At 39.6% G+C, this 15,313-nt stretch overlaps 1 protein-coding gene across 1 annotated transcript in view; it reads left to right on the top strand.

The window, feature by feature from the left end:
- Nucleotides 1-6,860: 6,860 nt before the first annotated feature.
- The window catches only part of tspan4a (tetraspanin 4a), a 155,286-nt gene continuing 146,833 nt past the window's right edge, over nt 6,861-15,313 (top strand). Inside the window, exon 1 of the mRNA XM_034103199.1 lies at nt 6,861-6,916. The gene's annotated coding sequence lies outside the window, so the exon portion shown is untranslated. The remainder of the gene's footprint in view (nt 6,917-15,313) is intronic.

Here is a 15,313-nt window from a genome sequence, read left to right as displayed (position 1 = left end):
TATATATTTCCATTTATTTTATTATATTGTCAATATTTAAAATAAATTATAAATAAAATTAAAATACATTTATATTTTATATATAAAAATCGGTCTCATGTTACCACTCTGTAAACCAAGAGTTGTTAATTGAGCAATGCCTTAGCTTGAAGAACAGGGACACAACTAATGACAATAGCATATGTTGGTATATTATTTAGATATTCACACCTTTATCAGAAGAACCAAACCAACATAAAATGTGCTCACATACAGGCCAGTTCTGTCTAATTTATCACAATTATTTTTGACATGAGATCTTATCATCCTAGTTTTGTATTTAGTTTCTAGATTTGTAAACAAATCCAGAACCTTTGAAATATGTTATTGAAAAAAGACCAAGAATAATATAAACTGTACCATGTGTCCTTCTGTAGTCCATTTGTGGTTTGTCTTGACTCACCCCGGCTGATATATCACAAAATCCACTGTTTAAATTGTTCCCTATATTGCCCCTATGCCCCTGTAAGGTGTCCTTGGGTGTTATGAAAGGCGGCCCCCCCAACATAAATGTATTATTATTATTAAGAAGAACAACTTGGTGTGGTGTGGAGGGGATGTAGGAAGCAGGAGCAGGTGGGGAGAGATGGGGCTTCAAGGTTCAAGGTTATTTGTTTTAAATGTGTCTTGCACACAATAAAATAAAATACAGTATACCACAAAACCAATAAGACACACAGTGACACATGGCACACTAACAATCAATCATCGTCCAGCCTCAGCTTTGGTATTCTTTCACAACCATGTTATTGGTTTATTAGACTGAGCAAACATAAACATATGTGGTGATCCCACGGGTTCTTGTTTGCAGACAGCGGCGATTGGAGCATCCGTAGGCTGCACAAAAGTCCGGCATAGTCAGGTACTTCTGTAAACACAAAGCCAGCAAATTCCTGTATCATAATGCAAGATGTTTTTAACAAGCCAAACCACTTGGAAGAAATCATGTGTAACTTAAGTTATGTTGAAAAGAAAGAGCAGTTCTGCCTCTCCCACTGGTGTAAAGTTGCTGGGTGAACTTTGTAATACTAGGTCTCACTGACAGCCTCTTGTTATTAGCCAGCTAATAAATACAACCACATACACAAAGAAAAGCTTCAATTTCAACATGTCCAAGCATCCTGTATCATAGCCATGCTAATAATGTTTATAATAAACCAAACCGTTTGTAAATCAGTCAAGATTTCAGCGAGTTAAGAGTATTTTTGTGCAGATCACTCACCTTACAACAGCTACCATAACGCGAATCAGAGTAACTGTTGACTGTAGCAAGATGGCGGCCAGTCAGCTACGCTGGAAAATCTCCCATGAGCCATCTAGTGTTTATATATATCTATGCTGCTCTCCACTCCTCTCTCCTCGGTTCCCCTCCTCAGTCCTCCGCTCGCATCTCCTGTGGGCGGCACCAGGGGCCCTTCTCACTTCTCTTATTTTTAATTTCCTCGCTCCTCGGTCTCACCGGAAGTTGATTTGTCTGCGCCATCTTGAGTAGCGTCCCAATGGCCTTGTTTTTGCCGGAGGACCGAGTAGCGAGGAGCTATAACCGAGGAACCACCAGACCAGAGCCCTTATCTCTCTATGGCTCTGCACCAGACCATCCTTCGATGAAATCCTCAGACACTCGCCCCGCCCCCTTACTGTGTATCGCTCACTGATTGGACGATGCAGTGCATGCACTGATCTGATGCTTCTTGACATGAGAGCAGTTTCCCAGCGGAGTGAAGAAAATACATGAACCTCACGAGAGTCACTCCTCAGTTTATACCGTGTTTTGTTTCAATTAATGTATCATTTAGTTACAAATATGTGATATATCTGAACAACAAAGTGGTCAAAAATCATTTTATTCATTTTTTGGAAACATTTTCATGATCGCTTTTTTCGTTTTACATTTTCATTTATTGTCATTTCCATTCAGTCAGTCATTAAGTGCTATTTAAAATGTTAATTTGCTACATATCCAAACAAACAAAGTGTGCAATCCAATGAATGTTAATCTAACTTTGATAGATAACATATCTCTTTTTCTTCTCTGAATTATTTTATTTATTTTGTGCACTCTAATCAATATTAATCCAACTAATGTTCGTTTATACATTTTAAGAATGGCGTTTATCTTTTTTGAGAATTAGTTCTTATTTCATTTTATTTATTTGGGTCTACAACAGATGATACAAATGTTTGTGTCAGTAAATGTGTACTAATAGAGGCGGGGGTGTGTGTGGAAGGCCCAATCCCAAACCACTCCCTCGACCCTACCCCTCCGTGACGGAGTGAACTCCTTCTGTAGCCACACTCGCAGCTCAACGAGGCTCCCTCCTGTCAGATGGAGGGAGTAAATACAGCAGCAAGCTTTGGGACAAACTCCCCTCTCTACGGCAGAAACAGGAAATGCCGTAACTGTATCTAACAACGGTTTCAAATCAGCATGTCTTTGACAAAAAATGTAGATTAGTAACTCAAATAAAATGTCAAACATCTTTCATTGTGTTACTTTTTTGTAAAGCTCTTTTAGTTTTACACCTGATGTTTACAAGCTTCTTAGTTTTTGCAACAGTCTGTAAATATACACACATTTATAATAAAATGCACACATGTACCTTTTTCTAGACTAAACACAGGTATGATCCTAAGTTAAAACATATGAGGTTATCATGAGGTTGCTAACATCACAGTTTATCAGTGGATGTTTGCTGGAACTACTTGTAAACAGCTTGTTTCCTGACGGACACACACAACGTTGAGACGGGTCAGGTAGAGACCGGTCTCAAGTCAGCACCGATGCAGACTCGCTGTTTGAGGGCTTAAGCCCACTCCAACTCCACACCGCTCCACACTCGTTGCTTTGGAACAGCCCTTAATATGGCGGACCCTCCGCGTGAACGCGCAAACGGAGGGGTAGGGTGTAGGGGTAGGGTGTAGGGGGCGGTTTGGGAATGGGCCGAAATAACGGGGACAGAGCTGGCTGCTGTCAGACGATCAGCTGTGCAGCGTCATCACAAACGGACGTCGCTTCACGTGACGCTCCGGAGGAAAGGATGTCCCATTGCTCTCATTTCCCTGCTTCTCGTGGTTTCCTTAGAGGCTTCTCAATACTCAAATTTCCCCTCCTCAACTCCTCGACTCCTCGGTCCTCCGGTAGTGACCCGGAAATGAATTTCAGCACGCCATTTTGAAGGACGTCTCATTTCTCTAAATGCACACCGAGGACCGAGGATCGAGCGTCGAGGAGGCTCTCTGGAGGAGCTCTAACCGAGGATACACTGATGGTTCCTCCACGGCTCCTCCGCGGATGCATTTCCGGGAACGGTGGACGCGTGACGCACGGCCGGATTTATCTCAGCCAATGACAGCTCTGCATGCATCACCTGGATATTATTTTAGAAACTGCTCTCATCGCAACGCGATGTTTACAGTGAGAACAGCTGTGAGGCCCGTGCAGAAAGCAAAGCAGTGTGTAAAATATATATCACTCAGTATAACAGACCTACTCTCTTTATTTGCTTTAGTTTAGTAGATACAAAGAGTCGATATTTTTCTAAGACCATTTAGTGCTTCACATAATAAAATACACAACGGCTGTAGCCTGATTATGCTTTAGGAGCTGTAGGTGTGTGTGGTACAGTGTGTAGGTGTGTGTGTGGTACAGTGTGTAGGTGTGTGTGTGGTACAGTGTGCAGGTGCGTGTTGTACAGTGTGCAGGTGCGTGTTGTACAGTGTGCAGATGCGGCGGACAGACAGGTCTCAGTTGGTTTGGTGTCCTCTGCTTACTTTTAATACTTGCAAATACAACTTTTGGCCCGTAATTTCAATTCCCCATTTCAGCGACCAGAGAGAGGGGGGGATAGCCTATATCTGATTGTGTTATGTTATTATGAGAGCGCTCTCATACTTTAAATTACATATATTTATATAAATATATTTGTGTGTGTGTGTCCGCATCTGTAGCCTGTTATTGTCTCATTATACCGCACTCTCAATGAATTCAAAGTAAATATGTGGGGGAACAATGTTCAGATGATCTAACAGAGATGATAAAATATGAGAAAACACTCGACAGCTGATGCAGCTGTTGCCACGTAATAATGAACGGACGTCGCTTTAATATGACCGCTCAGAGGAGAGGAGTTCTCATTTCTTTAAACGTCTGCTGCTTCCCCTCCTCTCTCCTCGTTTCCCCTCCTCGGTCCTCCGCTCGCATCTCCTGTGGGCGGGACTAAGTCTCGAGGAGGGGAGTCGAGGATGGGACATTTAAGAATTGAGAAGCCTCTCTTGCGTCTCTCCATGCTTCCCTGGTGGGAGGGACTAGTAGCAGGGAAACGACGCAAATGAGGGACGCAAGTAATCCATTTAACCGAAGTGAGAAGGGCCCCAAGTCTCGAGGAGGGGAGTCGAGGATAGGAGTCGAGGAGGGGAAATTTGAGTATTGAGAAACCTCTCTTGTGTTTCTCCTCCCCTGCCCGGCTGTTTCTCGTCTCGTGATTACCCCTCCCTGTATTTAGTCTTGTCTCTTCCTGTGTTCGGTGTTGGTTCATTATTTGTCGTTCATGTCTCCCTTCATGTTGGTCACAGTCACCTTTGGTTTGGATGCTACCTCGTGCCTCATGGATTCTTGTTTTGTTCAGCTTTTGTAAATAAAGCTCGCCTTTTTGTTTCCTTTTGAAACCTGCTTCCTCCTCAATCTGCATTTGGGTCCTATTTTTCCCCAACCCTGACACTTTGAAAAGCATTTGTACAAAGCTTATTGAAGACATTAAGTACCCTTCTTAAACCTACATAACTGCCATGCAATAAGAGTTAAACTACTCTGTTGATAACCGAATATTACATAAAAAGTTTAATATGTGATATATTTAATAACACAAGGGAACAGAGTCTGCTAATCGTGTGCCATTGTATTATGTGATGTAGCTTGCTTGATTATCTCAATAACTGTTCCTTGCCACCTGTTCTTAAAATATCTTCTTGCCCTCCAGTTATAGCCACTTGAACATGACTTAATTTTGCAATAAGTTATGGGAACAATTTCATTTAAGGAACCATTTGCTGTAATTGCCTTGCTCGCCTTTCAGCGTATGTGCCATTATTAAAACACCATACTTCAACCCTCAGGCTTTAGCAGTAGAATAATACTGTCATTTACTCCATTACCAACCTTAGGTCTTCTTTACCTCACAGTTATCATTTGTTATAGAATCCATAACCTAATTGCAAAGAGCTTCATATGTTTCCTTGTGAGAACACCTTCCTTTGACAAACTCTCCGCCCTGAGGTTAAAATAAACAAAAACCTACATCACTGAGGTTAAGACACATTAACTATGTGTGCTCTCTTCTTTGTTTTCTGTTTACTTATTAATTGATTTGGTAGAAATTCAGATTTGTTTTACGATAACATATTTCTACACTATTTACTGAATATCTGACTACCTCCTCCACTGTTGCTCGATATGCACAATATGACGGCCCCGGGGCCTCCGTCTGTGTGTGTGTTGTATCGGTGTCGGTGTGTGTGTTGTGTCGGTGTGTTGTATTGGTGTGTTCTATCGGTGTGTTGTATCGGTGTGTGTGTTGTGTCGGTGTGTGTGTGTGTTGCAGGTTCCTGGTGGGGGAAGGCAGTTGGGTCCTGTCTCCAGGTTGCAGAAGCCCTGAATGCTCCATCTATTGTAGTTCAGGTGCTCTGATGCAGCGGCATGTTTTCCAGTCCCAGGTGTAGCTTTTGATCTTGGCCATAATAATAGAATAACCCAATTCTGTAAATAAAGTTATTATCCATGATGTATTTAGTCCAGCATTCTTTGCATCTCGAGTACCACAACCTTGTACACACAGTAACAATATCATACATCTCAACAATTAATGAATGGATTGTCATTCAATTTGGAGCAAACATCTCCAGCATCAGCTTGAATTGCATTTATTTCAATCATTTGCAACTGTTTAGTTTAGCGCCATCATAATTTATCTAACTCTTTTGTTTATGACTTAGTAATGGCAAAATGAATGACATTCCCATCAGCTTCAGCTGTAGTTAGTGTTTAACGGGAATGTCATTAATGAATTAAGAGTTAGATAAATATGTCCATATGACAACATACTTAGACGAAGCCATCAGCATGTTATCACTGGGGTGGTAATGCGACATTTACTCTTTGTAATGGGTTGTAACATTTTCCTCTGTATTCTCAAATATAACAAACACAATGAAAAAGTAAAGAACACAAGTATTTGACAGCAAACACAGAACTGTGTGAAAACATTGACAAAAGTGTAGTAAATACATGTTTACAAACCAGTAACGAGGAGATGGCTGTCTTCCAATCCAAACTCACGGATATGTTTAACACCATAAGCTAATAGTCAATCACAAGCCACAGGAAACGTCACAGGTCCTGTTTGATCTATTAAACTTCAATTACAGTTGAATATTACTGACAAACGCAGGTTCCAAAAAAACTCTTTAAAATGGTAAGCTGTGAAAATAAGCTGTCATGGTGAAAATATTACATTTGGTCACTTTAAGGAAAATAATTTGCTTACAAATGACCGGCCATTTTAGTATAAGAAGCCATTTGTATTCATCAGCTGCTGCTTTTATATCGCCTACTGTATCAGAGCAAATTAGCCTATAAATTACTTTCTATTCTCAGTGGGCCGTCAACTCTACAGAGAATGATTTAATTATATTAAAAGCAATAGCTTTACCACTAGATGTCAGCCTTTTGCTGTTTTGGCAGGCCTGTCAGAACGTCACAGAGAGAGAGAGAGAGAGAGAGAGAGAGAGAGAGAGAGAGAGAGAGAGTCTGTTGAGAGGAACAACTTGGGAAGTTTTGTCATACACTGAGGGAAGAAGAGGGACAGCCAGCAGAGAGTGTTTGGTAAGTCATTTTCACCTTTCTCTTAATACAGTATTTAAATGAGATGTGTAAACTAACTCTTATCCCCAACTTCTTCTACTTTGCATCTTTAATTCTGTATTCCACACATATAGTGATCCTGTATATGAGATTAGACTTAGTTATTAAGGGAGCTTTTGCCCTCTGAATTGTTCTAATTATTAGGGCTAAACTACATCCCATTTATCTTGTGTGAAATGGTAATGAATGTTGTTTACTTAAAGGTGGGATAATATTAATCTTATGCGCTCACTTGGTATGATTTTCTCTCTTACACTGGCCAGGATATGTGTTTTTTCTGCTCGTAAGTTGTTGTCTATACTATTGGTTGTTTTAGCAGTATGTTATGATGGGGGAAATGTGGTGATGTGTGAGAGTGAAGCTTTCTGATTGGCTGAGGAATGTTTCCCTGGATCTCGATGAAAGACAGAAATAAACTTGTGGCGAAGAACAACATTTCAGAATACCAATCATTCCACAAGCTTTTCCCTCCCATCACTTTTTTTTCTGGACGTGTTACAGGAACTTAAGGCCTCACTGACTTCTCAAAACCATGGCTGGCTGGCATAGTGCAGAGGAATTCACTGCCATACAATGTGCCCTTATGTTAGGTTAGCAGAGGGCTTACATTCTCCTATATTAAGCTGCTTCATATTACATGTGGCACATAAAACATTTATCCCAACTTCAATGAGAGCAGAAATGCTCCATTAAACGGTTAAAACGTGAGGTGTTTCTATACGCCCATGTTGTTATTAGCATCAGTGAGTTTAACAAACTGAAAAATCTCTCAGCTGTTCAAGAATATCAATGCTAAACGGCAGCTTTAAGCATCAGTCTCACTGTGTACATGGAGGGATGTTTAATCAGAGAGTGCGAGAATCCCTTTGAAGTGCACTGACAGAGACCACAATAACAAGACATTTTAATCACAAGCACTAGAAAAACTCTCACTGACTTTCCTCTAAAAACATATGCATATTCACATTTAACTGTTTCTTTAAGTGTTACATATATCAAACCTGCTGCCCACACGTCTCCTTTTTCCGAAATGCAAACATACACCAAGTTGTCCGTTTAAAAGGTATAGCAATATCTATTTGATAGGTACGGGAACTTAAATATGAGAACTTGCTGCTTTAAATTTTTTGTAATTGTTAATTGAATTTGACATTCATGATTTTAAACAAAAGTATATTTGACAGAATTATTTTTGGTAGAGTAAATTGTAATTAGGGATACCCTAATCCAACTTTTTCATTTGACTTAAACTGTATCTTCCGACACTAATTACCAAGCTATTACCATACAATGGGGTTAACAAATGAGATAGACAGGGGACAGGGAAACTTAAGGGAAGAAGTGAATGACATTAGTGATTTACTGGTTAACCCCTGAACATCACAGATTGATGAATCAAACAGTATAAAACGATTGAAGGACCTTTTTCTCTTTTTAGGTAAACCATGCAAATGTGTTCTACATAGTGTACGTATATGAATCCTGCTCATTACATCTCAGACACTTCCCAGCTCGCGATGACAGACGGCCTTGACACATTGATGCGTAGACGGAGACAGTAACGAGAAGGACGCAGCTTCCTCTCGCCATGTCCTCCCACATGTCACCGGCTCCAGTATGGCTGAACTGATGACTGGCATCTGCACGCTGTTTACATTCTGCCGGCAATTTCTGGCCGAGAGCAAAGCCACTTCCTAGAGACAGTTTTCAATCTGTGTGCTGTGTTTGGTGCATATGGCATCTAGCTATTTTGATGGGAGTTGTGAGGAAATGTTTGGGAGAGGAGGTGTCGAGTGTTTTCTTTAATCGTCACAGCTGTTGTTAGTCCAACTGGAGCTCTGTGGCCCACTTGTGGGCTTGTCTAGGTGTGGCAACTCTCTGGATAATTGCCTTGAACACTGACTGCACTGAGAGTGGATATAACAAGGCGTCATTGTACTGCCGCCTGCAGGTGTGTGTGTGTGTGTGTGTGTGTGTGTGTGTGTGTGTGTGTGTGTGTGTGTGTGTGTGTGTGTGTGTGTGTGTGTGTGTGTGTGTGTGTGTGTGTGTATGGCTCTGCTCTAAATTCACTCACTCAATTTTCCCCTCGTTCGTGTTCCTTCAGTGCATTTTGTTTTTGCCAGATCTCAGATGGTCCTCTTTCCCTTTGTTCCCTTAGTGTTTTGTGCCTGCAGTTTTCAGCCTCATGTTCTTGCAGCCCACTTTTCAGCCCTGTCAGAAGATGAAAGAGTTGAGAAACATACACAATCAGATTGTACAGATAAGATATTGGATATTGTACAGAGCACATTCAGAGGTGGTCTAAAAACATGTAAAGCAAGGGAAAAATACTAAGTTATTCAGTCATAAAGCTCAGAGGGTTGCAACAATGCAAACCATCAGTTATATACACAATACAGGAGATATCAGAAACTACAATGTATTGATACGTCCAATCTAAATGACTTATTGGTCCAACCAATGATGGGAGATTAAACTTTTTTGGTTAAAATGAGGAAGCAGGAAACAATAAAAGTATACCAATATACACATAATTTTGTCAGCAAGTATCTCCAAATTACATTTTGACCATTCCTATAAGGCATTTCGATTGAATAGTGCCTCCCAATGTCTGATCTGCAGGCATTTTTTGAAAACATTACCAACAGTATCAAATCATTGAAGACCCATTTTTTTTTTAATTCTAGGTAAACTAAACTCATTTTCTACATAGTGTTATTATATGACTTGTTGAATATCGCTCATTAAATCTCAGACAAAATCCAGCTTGCAATGACAATTTAAATGTCACAGAAATGCCAGCATGGATGCAAAGAAAGAGCGACCCTTAAGACAAAATCTATGATGATGTATTCATATCCATTTGATGTTATCAATCAAATATGGCCTCCCTTATAGTGTATGTTTTTCATGTTGGTCCTTGACTGTGATGTTTGAGCGTCACTGTGTTTGACACCTGAAGGCTGTTTTAACGTTCATATTCTGAAGGGGTAAAGTCTCTTTGCTCACCTCCAATCTATGATTAAGACATGTATACAAGCAGGATTTGTAGTACAATATAAAACTACAGTGCACAATTACTGAGTGTGAATTCAAAGAGACATCTTGGTTCCAGCAGTCCAACTTTTGTAATGTACAATGTTGCATATTCAAAGCTTTTGGATGTTTTAATGAGGAAGAAGGGGTAAAGGCAATTTAAGTTCGATGAAACAAATTGTATTATAAACCAATTAGTATTAAAGCAGATTATTCGTATGTCTTAAAAAAATTCTGGAAAATATAGGTTGATCTAATCAATGTCTCTATTATTGCCTCACCCACATATTTGACCAAAAGTCACGTGCAATAACAATCTCGAAAACCCAAACAATGGAACTCAGGGTCTTTAAAGATTCAACCTTTTAACAATGGTTTATTTTAAAGCACTATAGTTTGAACATTCTGGGAAACTTTTTAGAGGTTGTTCCTTTAATGACAAAGAGCACTCTCAACTTATGACTAATGTTATCCAATTGTATTTTCTTTTTAAATCTATGCATGTATACATATTGTGTGTATGTGTAAAATGTACTCAGGTCATGTAGGGATAGATTTGTTTTAGCTGCTCTCGAAAATGACAGAGGGAATAAAAACAGAGAGCATTTGACAGTCAAAGTCACAGCCACCTTTATTCTCTCTTAACTATGCACTGTACTTGATGTCGCACACACAGGGTTGTTTTATTTTTCTGTCTGTTCTCTCACGATGTTAGGCACCAGCATGGCCTCTTACATTTTTGAAAGGTCTATTTTGTCCCCTCCGTCGTTGCTCCTTGTTGAGAGCTCTGCTAAGATGTGAGCGCTGAGTGAAAACCACAAGTCATAACCACACTCTTTCACTGTTGCTGACTCCCAGTCTCACGCCCAGTTTAACACAGAGAAAACACAAGGCGAGGTTTTTTCCCCCACACTGCATTGCTTGATGTTTCCTCTCGTCCCAACACCATATATCTCATTCTGTCCACCATGATTTACTTCTTCTGGCAGTCATACCCAGCTCTATTCATTGTTTGGTTAGGACACCACAGTTTTCTGTGATGGTGATTAAAAATAGAAGCAGGCATTTACATTTTTTTTTTTTAGCCTTTTTGGCGGTGCAACTGCAGACTTATCTTTACATGGTATGTAATTTTGCATAGCATGGGTAATTCTTTAAACATGCAGGCATCCCGCAAAGTCTAAAATGGTTTCCTGTACATTTCTGATTGTATGATTTTCTTTTATCGACTTTTGAACGCTTTTATCTGCACACTCTCTGGAAATGGAGGATTCAGATTGTATCAAATGTCACAGAAAGTAAAGCACCCTGAAGTCTATTTTCTGCATTTAACCCATGTTAGTTTTTGGAGGAGTTGGCAGCATTTATACACAGTGCCGTAAAAGCCCCCTTGCCCAAAAGTCCAAAATCTATACGTGGTCTGTTCGGGGACTTAAAGCACCATTAGCGACCCTCGGTTGCTAAGCCTAGTGCCTACATACTGCGCTACTTCTGCTTTATTTCTTGATTAGATTACATTTTCACTGTTCTGCCTCAGCAGTCAGAGTAAGGGTTTGACTGTTATTCAGATTCCTGTCTGACAACCACTCGTAGCCCGTTTTTGCTGATCTTAATAGAGTTAGTCTAACTCCTTGGACATGGATTTTGCCATTGCCTGGGAGTGAAAATCTATTTTCATGACATCAAAATGAAGAGCATCTGTCTCTAGATTTGAAGAACAATGCTGTCACAAATGTCCCAAAGCTCATGACGTCCTGAAGTGTGACACACTAAATTCAAAGAACGTTTTGATTTGTTGTTGACATGAAATATGTAACACAGATTTGGTTATGTAGTTTTCCCAGCTATTTTATTTTAATTACCCCATTGAAACAGAGATAATTTGTGTCTGAAATTATAGGTTGAGCTCTTCTTAGATGTGTATTTGTTTCTCCATCACATCTGCGTTTTTTAATCTGTTCAAAAAGTGTGCTGTGTATCTCCAGCTCAATGGGGAGTCTCTGTGAACAGCTATGTTCAATTCTCCTCAGAGACTTTGAATGGGATTCATTCAAGCCTTTTATTTTGCTGAGCCACTCTGAGCACTTATCCATTCTGGTACTGAAGCTACTCTATTTTGTATCAAGTCTGGTCCTGGAAAATCAGTTGTAGCAACATAAAAGCTTGCTGTCTTTTGATCTGATAGTTGTCTCAAAATGAATAAGCTACTGATTAGAATATTTGTCCCGAATGAGAGATACTTGCTAAATTTGACAGATGAAGGAAATTCTCTTTTTGTTTGCTTCAAATTGTCACTCTTGTCTCACAATGTATATGAGGATTATTTTAAATCATCATCAAGATACACATTATAAGTCAGAAGCAACCTGATCTCACCAGAATGCGTGACTCCACCACGACTTCTTAACACCACAATGCGTGGTGGAGTCACGAACTTTGTTACATTTACGTGTCGGCACCACCCAAACAACCCCAATGTAAAGTGAATGAGGCTCCTTTGTCAACACGTTCTCACTCCCATCCCGTCACATATTGACGGACGGTCAGGGCCCCTCCCCGTCGCTATATTACGTACAGGGTACCCCTTGCCCGTCAGGCTTCTACGGGCAGGGCGTCCCATAGACCTTCATAGACCACGTTATCAACAACGATGGCCGACCTTCGTGTTATTCTCGGTGGAAAATGCCTATTTTAAGGTTCATTTGGCCATTAAAATGCGTTTTGATGTCATTTTATGCGAGTAATGAGTTTTTTTTTCTAATTATTTGTTCAGTACATGTACATGATGTTTAGTTTGCTAGTTATGACGAAGATTACTTCATGAATGCTAAAGTTTTTTTGGTGGAAATGTGTTTTTTCACAGCAAAGTCACCCTCTGTACTTGGACTTATTGGGAGAATCTAAAGGCAAAAACATCTCAAATATTCATTTAGGTCTTTATTTTAGACCTTTAGTGTTGCCGTCTGTGAGGAAAATAAATGGGGCTCAGAGCCTCGTATTTTTAAAATCTTTTTTTCCTTCTAATTTGTTATTCTTTTCAAAATAACACACTGTTATTTACTCACCAATAACACACAATTATCCTTGCTTTTATTTATTGGTGTAATTCCATAATCTCGGTCTTTTTTGGTGTTCGTCAGGAACTGAATTTCAAAATAAAAATAACCGGAAACAGACGTAGGCATTTCGAGCGATTACCCAAGATCCTCAGCTACGCTGATTGGATGTTTTAGCCGCAATGCATGCTGGAATTTGGTGTTTATATTATATGAAATCCGGAAAACATTTTAAAAGAATAAAATAATACTTAATTCCGAGTGCTCTTGCTTTTCTCTTTGAAAGTCATCACATAACGGCATTGTAATACACGGTTCGGCGGCATTAAATATGACAGATCTGCCGTTCTTTATGTATAGAGCCCTGATGAGAAGACCTTTGGAAAAACTGAAGAAATGCCGCCGAAACTGAATACTTGACGTGGATCATAAATATATCAACAATTAAAAAACATCTTCAATTTCTCTTCACACAAAATGAAGAGCATCTGTCTCTAGATTTGAAGAACAATGCTGTCACAAATGTCCCAAAGCTCATGACGTCCTGAAGTGTGACACACTAAATTCAAAGAACGTTTTGATTTGTTGTTGACATGAAATATGTAACACAGATTTGGTTATGTAGTTTTCCCAGCTATTTTATTTTAATTACCCCATTGAAACAGAGATAATTTGTGTCTGAAATTATAGGTTGAGCTCTTCTTAGATGTGTATTTGTTTCTCCATCACATCTGCGTTTTTTAATCTGTTCAAAAAGTGTGCTGTGTATCTCCAGCTCAATGGGGAGTCTCTGTGAACAGCTATGTTCAATTCTCCTCAGAGACTTTGAATGGGATTCATTCAAGCCTTTTATTTTGCTGAGCCACTCTGAGCACTTATCCATTCTGGTACTGAAGCTACTCTATTTTGTATCAAGTCTGGTCCTGGAAAATCAGTTGTAGCAACATAAAAGCTTGCTGTCTTTTGATCTGATAGTTGTCTCAAAATGAATAAGCTACTGATTAGAATATTTGTCCCGAATGAGAGATACTTGCTAAATTTGACAGATGAAGGAAATTCTCTTTTTGTTTGCTTCAAATTGTCACTCTTGTCTCACAATGTATATGAGGATTATTTTAAATCATCATCAAGATACACATTATAAGTCAGAAGCAACCTGATCTCACCAGAATGCGTGACTCCACCACGACTTCTTAACACCACAATGCGTGGTGGAGTCACGAACTTTGTTACATTTACGTGTCGGCACCACCCAAACAACCCCAATGTAAAGTGAATGAGGCTCCTTTGTCAACACGTTCTCACTCCCATCCCGTCACATATTGACGGACGGTCAGGGCCCCTCCCCGTCGCTATATTACGTACAGGGTACCCCTTGCCCGTCAGGCTTCTACGGGCAGGGCGTCCCATAGACCTTCATAGACCACGTTATCAACAACGATGGCCGACCTTCGTGTTATTCTCGGTGGAAAATGCCTATTTTAAGGTTCATTTGGCCATTAAAATGCGTTTTGATGTCATTTTATGCGAGTAATGAGTTTTTTTTTCTAATTATTTGTTCAGTACATGTACATGATGTTTAGTTTGCTAGTTATGACGAAGATTACTTCATGAATGCTAAAGTTTTTTTGGTGGAAATGTGTTTTTTCACAGCAAAGTCACCCTCTGTACTTGGACTTATTGGGAGAATCTAAAGGCAAAAACATCTCAAATATTCATTTAGGTCTTTATTTTAGACCTTTAGTGTTGCCGTCTGTGAGGAAAATAAATGGGGCTCAGAGCCTCGTATTTTTAAAATCTTTTTTTCCTTCTAATTTGTTATTCTTTTCAAAATAACACACTGTTATTTACTCACCAATAACACACAATTATCCTTGCTTTTATTTATTGGTGTAATTCCATAATCTCGGTCTTTTTTGGTGTTCGTCAGGAACTGAATTTCAAAATAAAAATAACCGGAAACAGACGTAGGCATTTCGAGCGATTACCCAAGATCCTCAGCTACGCTGATTGGATGTTTTAGCCGCAATGCATGCTGGAATTTGGTGTTTATATTATATGAAATCCGGAAAACATTTTAAAAGAATAAAATAATACTTAATTCCGAGTGCTCTTGCTTTTCTCTTTGAAAGTCATCACATAACGGCATTGTAATACACGGTTCGGCGGCATTAAATATTACAGATCTGCCGTTCTTTATGTATAGAGCCCTGATGAGAAGACCTTTGGAAAAACTGAAGAAATGCCGCCGAAACTGAATACTTGA

Source organism: Pseudochaenichthys georgianus, chromosome 3 (assembly GCF_902827115.2).
Source record: "Pseudochaenichthys georgianus chromosome 3, fPseGeo1.2, whole genome shotgun sequence".
Lineage (NCBI taxonomy): Eukaryota > Metazoa > Chordata > Actinopteri > Perciformes > Channichthyidae > Pseudochaenichthys > Pseudochaenichthys georgianus.
The sequence above is the reverse complement of the archived record's forward strand: the minus strand, read 5'-3'. Positions and strand labels throughout refer to the sequence as shown.